Source organism: Sciurus vulgaris, assembly GCF_902686455.1.
Source record: "Sciurus vulgaris genome assembly, contig: HiC_scaffold_385_arrow_ctg1, whole genome shotgun sequence".
Taxonomy (NCBI): domain Eukaryota; kingdom Metazoa; phylum Chordata; class Mammalia; order Rodentia; family Sciuridae; genus Sciurus; species Sciurus vulgaris.
In genome coordinates, this window is record NW_027632657.1 from 22,733 (window position 1) to 35,412 (window position 12,680).

At 38.2% G+C, this 12,680-nt stretch overlaps 1 pseudogene across 1 annotated transcript; it reads left to right on the plus strand.

Annotated features, from left to right (window-relative positions):
* Window positions 1-6,771: 6,771 nt before the first annotated feature.
* LOC306652644 (pre-mRNA-splicing regulator WTAP-like) lies at window positions 6,772-8,381 on the plus strand (annotated as a pseudogene). The gene is made up of 2 exons: window positions 6,772-6,858; window positions 6,945-8,381. The product of its transcript is annotated as a pre-mRNA-splicing regulator WTAP-like (transcript).
* Window positions 8,382-12,680: the final 4,299 nt, after the last annotated feature.

Genomic DNA, 12,680 nt, shown 5'->3' on the forward strand with positions numbered 1-12,680 from the left:
GATTTATTATTTTTTGGTTTTAAATAATTTTTATTTAGATATGCATGATTGTGGTATGCACATACATGGAGTATAATGTCCCATTCTTGTGGTTTTATATAATGTGGATTTACACTGCTTGTGTAATCATATATGAACAGGAAAGTTATATCTCATTTATTCTATTGTCTTTCTTGTACCCATCTTCACTTTCATCCCTTAATTCCCCTTTGCCTATTTCAATGAAACTGTTTTCTTCCCTCTCCCACCTTATTGTGTGTTAGCCTCCACATATCAGATAGAACATTCAGACATATGAAATGATATATTACTAACTCTATATTTAACATTTAACAAGCACTTCTACATATCTAGAAAAACTAAACGTTTCAACTAAAGCCTCAATTTGTCCACTATGTACATGACAGGCTTAAAGAAATTGTACACATGTAATAATAGTTCCAATTTGAAAATGTGTTTAAAATATGAGCATTCTGGTGCTAATGCTCCAATTTTCAGAAAACAATTCTTCCTTGGAATTTCAACAACAAACTTACAAAATTTGTTTACTAATTCTACTTTTGTCATACACTGTCAACCTCTTTAGCATTCAGAAAAACTGGATATAGAGAAGGATTCCTTTGTCCTTTATATAGACTACATACAAAGAAAAGTAAAACAAAAACCATAGGCATAAGAATAATGGTTACTTTTGGCTCCTTATAAGCAGTCTGGCATGGTGTTTCAAGGAACAAGCACACAATGATTATTATTCAACAGGTGTTTTGGCTATTGTACTCCACAGAACATTTCATAGAAAATTTTTAAAAACGAAATTTATGAAATGTATTATAATTTACCACTTCTTACTTTAACATGAATCACACACTGTAGAATATCTAAAAAGATATTTTCAAAAACCCCTTAGCATTATCAAATATACCTACAGTAATGAGAAGTAAATTGCACGCACCAGAAATGGTAATAACATTAAAAAGACATTTTACGTATAACAAATCTGGCACATAACTCTTTCTTCTCATAGTAAAAGTCTTATATATTTCCTCTAACCCAATGAATAAATGTGGAAAATTTCACTCCTAGAGGTGGTCTAACAACTCCATCTCAAAGTCATTTCCGGAAGACTTTTCTGACTGCTAATAACAAATGATAGGGGCTGGGGATATAGCTCAGTTGGTAGAGTGCTTACCTCGCAAACACAAGACCCTGGGTTCAAATTCCCAGCACCACAAAAAAATGGATATTTATAAGATACTATGTTATAACTGAAATATATGCCAGTAAACTCTATAAAATATAGTATGTCCATAGGTAGCAAAATTTTTAAAACTTTGTGGGGCAAGTTGACAGCAGTGTTTTAATATTATATACACAGATCTTGTACAAATGATCAGTAAATCTTCCTGAGACATGTTGGGCATTTCCAATTGTTGAAAATTTTATTACCCTACAGTTTCTCTCTTTGGTAGAAAAAATGTCCAAAGGTGCACATTGTTGGACTTGGAACTTTTTTTGGCCACCATTCTTCTTGAAATACTATGCCCCCATCACTACTGAATAGCACAATTTTATCAGTGCTACCTTTGGCTAGAATGGTCAGAATGGTACAGGAGGCTTGAGAGCCAAGGGGTCCTAGGTCTGGAATCTGAAAAATCAAAGCCACCATCAGGTCACCAGTGTGAGAAAGATTGGCTGCCATCTTTCACAGCCTAGGTCAACCAGTGTGCAGTCACAGTGGGAGTTCTGTGGGTGTTCAGGACATAGGATTTGATCTTTCCCTGAGACCCTCATCTTACCCAGTAGCCTGGAATTGGAGGGCCGTGGAAGGCTCCTATGAGCAGGTCATGCTCCATTACTTGCCACATTCTTTCTGCCAGAAATGACTTGGTGGTACTGTCTTTTATATTTAATTCTCATGGTCAAGATGCCTTTTTGTTATTTCATAATAATGAAAAATAATCAAATTAATTTTTAAGAATGAAGAATTCAGTACTCTTCTTTTGTATATCATTTTCTATATTTCTTATAATTATTTTTCCTAATTTGCTTAATGGTTTAATTTGTGCATCATTCCTTTTCATAGTGGAATAATTTGATTCCTCTCACACTTCCCATTATTTATTTTATGTTATGTGCTATAGATATATATATATCCATCCCACTTCTCTTTAATTTTCTAAAGGATCTTCCTAAATTGATAAGACTGGCTTGAACCTATGATTCTCCTTGCTCAGCCTCCGCTATGTTGCTAGGATTACAGATTTGAATACCAGGTAGGTCACTTTCAGATATTTTTTCTTAAGAAATTCTTTACTAGAGATTTTGTGCTTATTTATATTAACTTTTTTTTCTGAATTTAGCTCAGTAAATTTCCTTTAAATGGTTATTTAGTGTTCTCAGGGTAATTCATAACTCACTATTCTAAACACAAATTCCTAATATTAACTTTTTTTACTTTGAGTAAGAACATATTTCCTTTATCTTTATATATTGTAGTTTTGTTAATTGATTTGTCCTTTAAAAATCAGTCAATAGTAGATTATATATTAATTGAGAAAAGAGCATGGAAGTTTAAAAAAAATAAAAAATAGTCAACTACAGTGCTACATGCTTGTAACCCCACCTAACTGGGAGGGCATGTAAAGGATTTGAAGTTTGAGGCAAGTCACAGAAACTTAGAATCACCTTGTCTCAAACAAATTTATAAGGACTTGTATTGTAGTTCAGTGGTATGGCACCCTTAGATTTAATCGTAAGAACCACACATAAAAAATTAAAAGTAGAACGACCTTGTGATCCAGAAATGCCTATACAAAATATGTGTCTATAAGAGATTAGGTCAGTATGTTGAAGACATAGCTCCAGTACTGTGTTCAGTGCAAACTGGTTCTCAGTATTCGAGATATAGACTAACACAATGTTCCCATCAATGATTGAATGAGTAAAAATGTGATATTTATATGGTATTATTCTTTAGAAATAAAAGTAAATATATTGTCATTTAAGGTGTATTAGGATTATACAGGACTTTACATTAAGTGAAATACAGCAGATACAGAATCAGTTCAAGGAGTATATTTCACATGTGGAAGTCAGAAATCCAGAGATTTTAATTATAGTCACCTGGTACTGTGATCTGTGGAGTGTTGGAATGTTGTTACTCAAAGTCTAGAAATTTTTATTTAATGGGCATAAGGTGGTCAAGAGTCTGTTGAACCACTGGTTAATATTATGAAATAGTTCTTGGTAAATACTAGTAGATTAAAAGTAATATTTGTAAGCACAATATTGATACTTATATGAAATAATACTTGTGTTATTAATATTACATTTGTCATTTTACCTTGCAAAAATACATTAAAATACAATGACATAATTAAGTACACAAAGTTGAATTTGTGTACTTAATAATAAAACTAATCCACTTGTAACACAAATTTTAAAAAGAATTTATTAGTCTTGTTTGCCATATATTCATTTCATCAAAGTAATATTGGCATGGACTGCAGAAGAATTTTATTACCTCTCAAACTTGTTTTTATGGAGCATCTTCTTGACATAGGTGCATATTTTTCTGGAGGGAGGGGTTAGTGTTAGGGTTAGAGTTAGGGTTAGGGAGGGGGGCAAGTATGGAGGAAGGAAGGACTGTATAGAGGGAAAAGAGGGGTGGGAAGGGTGGGGGGAAGGGGAAAATAACAGAATGAATCAAACAACATTACTGTATGTAAATTTATGATTACACAAATGGTATGCCTTTACGCCACGTACAAACAGAGAAACAACATGTATCCCATTTGCTTACAATAAAAAAAATACAAAAAAAACCTTTTTGTCCATATATATTTTTTTTTATTTCCGAAACATGGGTTTTTATTTTAAAATTGACAGACACATAGAGGTGAGGAAGATTCAGTGATCTGAGCCAAGTCTTGGTGAGAAATATCAATTGTGTTTCTGAACTTTAACAAGGGTCAACACTAATTCCAAAATTCCTTGTCACCCGGCAGCATTCAAGTTTACCAAGAAGTATTCAGAGGATGACAAGGCATAAATGTATGAACTTCCAAATCAGCATCAGAATACTGTGGGTGGAATAGATTATAGTAAAGCTTATGGATTAAGTTTACGAACTGTTCAAAGAAACCCCATACACCTAATTTGGTTAGTTTGAATTCCTAACTTCTGATCACTAGTCCTATATGTAGCTTCAATTTTAGAATTTCCTTTCCACTTTAGGACTTCTCCAACACATTGTCATATATGTTGAAGTTTGATCACATTCAGTCACTGAAAACTTTCTGGCCAACATACTTAAAATGGACCTCTCAGCATCCTGTATTCCACTCCCTCTCCCTCTTTCCTGATTCACTTTCTTCGCAGTACTTATAAATATCTAATTTGTTATATAATATATGTGATGGTTAATTTTATTTATTATTTTTTATTTCATAAAGTTTTTTTTTATTGTAAACAAATGGGATACATGTTGTTTCTCTGTTTCTACATGGCGTAAAGGCATACCATTTGTGTAATCATAAATCCACATACAGTAATGTTGTTTGATTCATTCTGTTATTTTTTCCCTTCCCCCACCCCTCCCACCCCTCTTTACCCTCTATACAGTACTTCCTTCCTCCATACTTGCCCCCTTCCCTAACCCTAACTCTAACAGTAACACTAACCCTTCCCTCCCCCCCATTATGTCTCATCCTCCACTTATTAGCGATATCATTCGTCCTTTGGCTTTTTGAGATTGGCTTATCTCACTTAGCATGATATTCTCCAATTTCATCCATTTGCCTGCAAATGCCATAATTTTATCATTCTTTATGGCTGAGTAATATTCCATTGTATATATATACCACAGTTTCTTTATCCACTCATCAATTGAAGGGCATCTAGGTTGGTTCCACAGTCTGGCTATTGTGAATTGAGCAGCTATGAACATTGATGTGGCCGTATCTCTGTAGTATGCTGATTTTAAGTCCTTTGGGTATAGGCCAAGGAGTGGGATAGCTGGGTCAAATGGAGGGTCCATTCCAAGTTTTCTAAGGAATCTCCACACTGCTTTCCAGAGTGGCTGCACTAATTTGCCCCACCAGCAATGTATGAGTGTACCTTTCTCCCCACATCCTCGCCAACACCTGTTGTTGCTCATATTCTTGATAATCACCATTCTAATTGGGGTGAGATGGAATCTTAGGGTGGTTTTGATTTGCATTTCTCTTATTACTAGAGATGTTGAACATTTTTCCATATGTTTGTTGATTGCTTGTAGATCTTCTTCTGTGAAGTGTCTATTCATTTCCTTAGCCCATTTGTCGACTGGATTATTTGAATTCTTGGAGTAGAGTTTTTTGTGTTCTTTATAGATTCTGGAGATTAGTGCTCTATCTGAAGTATGATTGGCAAAGATATTCTCCCACTCTGTAGGCTCTTTCTTCGCATTGCTGATAGTTTCCTTTGCTGAGAGAAAGCTTTTTACTTTGAATCTATCCCAGTGGTTGATTCTAGCTTTTAATTCTTGTGCTATGGGAGTCCTGTTAAGGAAGTCTGATCCTAGACCAACAAGGTGAAGATTTGGACCTACTTTTTCTTCTATAATATGCAGGGTCTCTGGTCTGATTCCGAGGTCCTTAATCCATTTTGAGTTTAGTTTCGTGCATGGTGAGAGATATGGGTTTAGTTTCATTCTGTTGCATATGGATTTCCAATTCTCCCAGCACCATTTGTTGAAGAGGCTATCTTTTCTCCATTGCATACTTTTGGCACCTTTGTCTAGTATGAGAAAATTGTATTTATTTGGGTTTGTGTCCGTGTCCTCTATTCTGTACCATTGATCAACCTTTCTATTTTGATACCAATACCATGCCGTTTTTGTTACTATTGCTTTGTAGTAGAGTTGAAGATCTGGTTTTGCAATACCCCCTGTTTCACTCTTCCTGCTAAGGATTGCTTTAGCTATTCTGGGTTTCTTATTCTTCCAGATGAATTTCATAATTGCTTGCTCTATTTCTGTAAGGTACGTCATTGGAATTTTAATTGGAATTGCATTGAATTTGTATAGCACTTTAGGTAGTATGGCCATTTTGACAATATTAATTCTTCCTATCCAAGAACATGGAAGATCTTTCCATCTTCTAAGGTGTTCTTTAATTACTTTCTTTAGTGTTGTATAGTTCTCATTGTAGAGGTCTTTCACCTCTTTTGTGATATTGATTCCCAAGTATTTTATTTTTTCGAGGCTATTGTGAATGGGGTAGTTTTCCTAATTTCTCTTTCTGAAGATTCATCACTTATGTATCAAAGTGCGTTGGATTTATGGGCATTGATCTTGTAACCTGCTACTTTACTGAATTCACTTATGAGTTCTAAGAGTTTTCTGGTGGAATTTCCAGGTTCCTCTAAATATATAACCACGTCATCAGAGAACAGGGATAGTTTGAGTTCTTCTTTTCCAATTCGTATCCCTTTAATTTCTTTGGTTTGTCTAATTGCTCTGGCCAGAGTCTCAAGAACAATGTTGAAAAGAAGGGGTGGGGCGCTGGCTGAGCCCCGGCGGCCGCGGGGCGCGCGCCGGACTCCGGGAAGGGCCGGGCGTGGCGCCGGGGTGCAGCTGCTCCATTACGGCTGGAGGCCCCGCTCCGGCCGGGCGGCCGGCCGGCCTTCCCTCGCCTTTCCTGCCCCTGCGGGGCCCCGCCGCGGGCGGGCGGGCGGGCGGGCGGGCGGGAGGCTGCGGCCGCGGCCGGGAGGCGACTCCTCGGATTCAAGATGACCAACGAAGAATCTCTTCCAAAAAAGGTTCGACTCAGTGAAACAGACTTTAAAGTTATGGCACGAGATGAGTTAATTCTAAGACTGGCTTTGAACTTTTAGGCTCAAGTGATCCTCCTGCCTCAGCCTTCTGAGAAGCTAGGATTGTAAGTGCATACTACTATACCTGATGGAAACAATATGAAGCTTATGTTCAAGCTTTGGAGGGCAAGTACACAGATCTTAACTCAAATGATGTAACAGGCTTAAGGGAGTCTGAAGAAAAACTAAAGCAACAGCAGCAGGAGTCTGCACGCAGGGAAAACATCCTTGTAATGCGACTAGTGACCAAGGAACAAGAGATGCAAGAGTGTACTACTCAAATTCAGTACCTCAAGCAAGTCCAGTAGCCGAGTGTCGCCCAACTGAGATCAACAATGGTAGACCCAGCGATCAACTTGTTTTTCCTAAAAATGAAAGGCGAACTGGAACAGACTAAAGACAAACTGGAACAAGCCCAAAATGAACTGAGTGCCTGGAAGTTTACGCCTGATAGGTAAACAAATCATACTCCCCCGTCAAGACTTCCCTGACAGTCCCACTACAAGACAGCTGTGGTGGGACAGCCAAGTACTCGTTTCCACACCAAGACTCAGACTTTTTGAGCAAAAAAAAAAAAAAAAAAAAAAAAGCCACATTCTTATACCGTGCAGCTTGTAATGGTTAATGTAAAACTTACCCGATGAACCTTGTGTTTCAGCTTTTTTCTCTTCCCCTTCCCCTTGCTTCTGAGGCCTGATGTCGTCGGACTATTCCGAAGAAGAGGCCATCTCCGAAAAATTCCCCTTCTAGAACATGTAGACACTTGAGAAATGTTTCTGTTTGAAGAAAATAGAGGGAGAAACAGAAGTCTTAAGTCTGTGGCACACTGTGTCTTCAGACAGTTTGGAGGATTGAAAACCTAGAGATTTAAAATCATGAATTGAACATGTAAAATTCCAGTAAAATGTAAAAACGGAATATGCATCACTCTTAACCTTGAGCATAATGACTTAGAGACACTGTGTATCAGTTTTGCCAATAAGACTGTGGACTTCGTGATTGTTGTTGAACTTCTGGGTCAAAACTCAAATGAGGTGATTTTGCCTTTAAAGGGTTTTTTGCTGAGAACCAACTTTATTAGTCACAAGAAAATCAAATAACAGATGTCCGTACAAGTAGTGCATATATCTAACCATTTAGCTTAGGGCTCTATATCATATGACGGAGCCTTAAATCAATGCGGTTTTCATCAATGGTTTGTTCTTTGGTTGCAAAAACTAGACAACCTTAACTGAGGACTGTACAAACATGAAGGTGTGGTATCCAACTTCAGGTTTAAACTGTTTGAAGCATTATAAACATTCATTTCACAACTAGATTGTATAAGGATATTGGCTATGATGAGACTCACTGCATTATTTTTTTCCAGTAGTGAACTTTATGAAACCCCATCCCATTCAACAGGCACATGTCAAAAGAGCATTGTTGTTGGTGTTAATGGGGGATGTGTTCCTTCATTGTATTTGGGCGTTTTGTATTACACTCTTGATATTAAATTAAATGTGCCTTGGAAAAAAAAAAAAGAAGGGGTGAAAGGGGGAAACCGTGCCTTGTTCCAGTTTTTAGGGGGAATGCTTTCAGTTTTTCACCATTTAGAATGATATTAGCCATGGGCTTAGCATAAATGGTGTTTACAATGTTAAGGAATGTTCCCACAATCCCTATTTTTTCTAGTGTTTTGAGCATGAAGGGGTGCTGTATTATATCAAATGCTTTTTCTGCATCTATTGAAATAATCATGTGATTCTTGACTTTAAGTCTATTAATATGGTGAATTATGTTTATTGATTTCCTGATGTTGAACCAACCTTGCATTCCTGGGATGAAACCCACTTGATCATGGTGCACTATCTTTTTAATATGTTTTTGTATGCGATTCGCTAAAATTTTGTTGAGAATTTTTGCATCGATGTTCATTAAGGATATTGGTCTCAAATTTTCTTTCCTTGACGAGTCTCTGTCTGGTTTAGGTATCAGTGTGATATTGGCTTCATAGAATGAGTTTCAGAGGGTTCCATCCTCTTCTATTTCATTTAATACTTTGAGAAGTATTGGAATGAGCTCTTCTTTAAAGGTTTTGTAGAACTCGGCTGAGAACCCATCTGGTCCCAGACTTTTCTTTGTTGGTAGGCTTTTGATGACTTCTTCTATTTCAGTACTTGAAATTGGTCTATTTAAATTGTTTATGTCCTCCTCGTTCAGTTTAGGCAATTCATATGTCTCTAGAAACCTGTTGATGTCTTTGAAATTTTCTATTTTGTTGGAGTATAGATTTTCAAAATAGCTTCTAATTATGTTTTGTATTTCAATCCTGTCTGTTGTGATATTTCCTTGTTCATTCCGAATTTTAGTGATTTGGGTTTTCTCTCATCTTCTCTTTGTTAGTGTGGCTAAAGGTTTATCAATTTTGTTTATTTTTTCAAAGATCCAACTATTTATTTTGTCAATTTTTTTGTATTGTTTCTTTTGTTTCAATTTCATTGATTTCAGCTCTGAGTTTAACTATTTCCTGTCTTCTACTACTTTTGGTGCTGGTCTGTTCTTCTTTTTCTAGGGCTTTGAGCTGTAGTGTTAGGTTGTTTATTTGTTGAGTTTTACTTCTTTTATTAAATGCACTCCATGAAATAAATTTCCCTCTAAGTACTGCTTACATAGTGTCCCAGAGATTTTGATATGATGTTTCTTTGTTCTCATTTACCTCTAAGAATTTTTTAATTTCCTTCCTAATATCTTCTGTTATCCATTCATCATATAATATCATATTGTTTAATCTCCAGATGTTGGAATAGTTTCTGTGTTTTACTCTTTCATTTATTTCTAACTTCAATCCATTATGATCTGATAGAATACATGCTAGTGTCTCTATCTTCTTGTATTTGCTAACATTAGCTTTGTGGCATAATATATGGTCTATTTTAGAGAAGGATCCATGTGCTGCTGAGAAGAAAGTGTATTCGCTCTTGGTTGGATGGTATATTCTATAAATGTCCGTAAAGTCTAAATTATTGATTGTGTTATTGAGATCTATGTTTTCTTTGTTCAACTTTTGTCTGGAAGATCTGTCCAGTGGTGAGAGAGGCGTGTTAAAATCACCTAGTATTATTGTGTTATGGTCTATTTGGTTTCTGAAATTGAGAAGGACTTGTTTGACATACATGGATGAGCCACTGTTGGGGGCATAGATGTTTATGATTGTTATATCTTGCTGATTTATGCTTCCCTTAAGCAGTATGAAATGACCTTCTTTATCCCTTCTGACTAACTTTGGCTTGAAGTCCACATTATCGGAAATGAGGATGGATACTCCAGCTTTTTTGCTGAGTCCATGTGCATGGTATGTTTTTTCCCATCCTTTCACCTTTAGTCTATGGGTATCTTTTTCTATGAGGTGAGTCTCTTGCAGGCCACATATTGTTGGATCTTTCTTTTTAACCAATCTGCCAGTCTATGTCTTTTGATTGATAAATTCAGGCCATTAACATTCAGGGTTATTATAGAGATATGATTTGGTTTCCCGGTCATTTGGTTCATTTTTTAAATTTTATTTATTTATTTGTTTGACACAACTTGTTTCCTCCTTTATTTGACAATTCCTTTAGGATAATTCCTCCCTTTGCTGAATTGCTTCTTTGTTTTTCATCTCTTCCTCATGGAATATTTTGCTGAGAATGTTCTGTAATGCTGGCTTTCTTTATGTAAATTCTTTTAGCTTTTGTTTATCATGGAAGAATTTTATTTCATCGTCAAATTTGAAGGTAAGTTTTGCTGGGTATAAGATTCTTGGTTGGCATCCATTTTCTTTCAGGGCTTGAAAAATGTTGTTCCAGGCCCTTCTAGCTTTTAGGGTCTGGATTGAAAAGTCTGCTGATATCCGTATTGGTTTCCCCCTGAATGTAATTTGGTTATTTTCTCTCACAGCCTTTAAAATTCTGTCTTTATTTTGTATGTTAGGTATTTTCATTATAATGTGCCTTGGTGTGGGTCTGTTGTAACTTTGGGTATTTGGAGTCCTATAAGCCTCTTGAACTTGATTTTCCATTTCATTCTTCAGATTTGGGAAATTTTCTGATATTATTTCATTGAATAAATTGTTCATTCCTTTGGCTTGTTTCTCTAGGCCTTTCTCAATCCCAATAATTCTTAAATTTGCCCTTTTCATGATATCCCATAGTTCTTGTAGATTCTGTTCATGATTTCTTACCATCTTCTCTGTTTATTCAACTTTGTTTCAAGGTTAAATATTTTGTCTTCAATGTCTGAGGTTCTGTCTTCCAGGTGTTCTATCCTATTGGATACGGTTTCTATGGAATTCTTGATTTGGTTTATTGTTTCCTTCATGTCAAGGATTTCTGTTTGGTTTTTTTTCAATATCTCTAACTCTTTATTGAAATGATCTTTTGCTTCCTGTATTTGCTCTTTTAACTGTCGATTGGTGCGATCATTCAATGCTTGCATTTGCTCTTTCATCTCATCGTTTGTTTCTCTAATCATTTTAATTATGTACATTCTGAACTCCTTTTCTGTCATTTCTTCTGCCATTCTGTCATTGGGTTTTATTGATGTAATATCTAGATTTGTTTGCAGCATTTTCTTTCCTTGTTTTCTCATATTGTTCAGCTATCAGTTGACCGCTGAGATATTGCAGATTTCCTCTATTGACTTACGATGTCCCTGAAGATTTCTATATATATCCCCCCTTAGCCTTCAGTAGCCTGAAGTCTTGGAGGAAGTTGATAATGCGGTGCTCCACAAGGAAGCTGCCTCTCTAGGAGTGGTGGCCTTCAGGTGGGGTATAATCCCTGCTAGTGGGCAGAGGTGCCTCCACTTTTTGACCAATCGTCATCCAAAGGGGACCTAGGCTGCGGGCTGAGGCAAGGCCTGTTTGGGCCTGAGTCTCTGGTTTTACCGTCCTTGTGGGGAAACCTCACCCGGCAGGGAAGACTCACCCGGTGGGGAGATCTCGCTGGTCAGTACCCTCCTAGAGGATCCCCTCAATTTACAGCTACCGCCTGGGCTGGGCTGCCTTCCTCTGCAAAGTTCCCAGGGGCCCGGCCCTACCTCCTGGGCCTGGGAGCCTCACCCTTCACAGATGAATCTCCTTAGGCTGCCCCTCCTCAGAGAATCTGCCCGCAGGCCTGGAACCTTCGCTCCGCCCTAAGCCTGTCTCTGTGCGGCTCTTCCACCCAGAATCCTCCTAGATCCTGGGACCCTTCTCTGCACCTAATTGCCTGGCTATGCGGCCCCTCCTCTGAGAAGCCACCTGGGGCCCCGTACAATCGCTCTGAGACCCAGAGACCCGCCACACGCCTCTTCCTCCAGACAGCTGCCCAGTATTCCGGTGCGGTCACTAGGAGTCCAAGAAACTCACTGCGTGCCTCCACCTCCCACCAACCACCCGTAGCCCTGGGCAATCAATCACTCCGAGTCGAATTGACCCTCCTCGTTTCTCCTCCTTCTCCAGATAACCCCCCGAGTGTTCAGGAGCGGTTGCTCTGAGTGGCTCTGAATCCACGTGACCCGCAGCACGGGTCCTCTGGGCAATCACCCGGAGCTCTGGTGCGGCCACTCAAGACCAAGGGACCCACCACGCTTCTCCTCCAGGCAGCCCCCCTGTGTTCAGGTGCTGTCACTTTAAGTCCGAACAACTTACCACTCGCCTTCTCCTCTGAGCAGCTGCCTGGAGCCCTAATGCAGTCACTGCGAGTCCAAACAACCCGCCGCACTCCTCCCCCTCCTCCTCCTACTCCTCCGGGCAGGCCCCGGTGTTCAGAAGTGGTCTGAGTCCAAACAGCTCGCCACGCAGCCCCTCCTCTGGCAACCGCCTG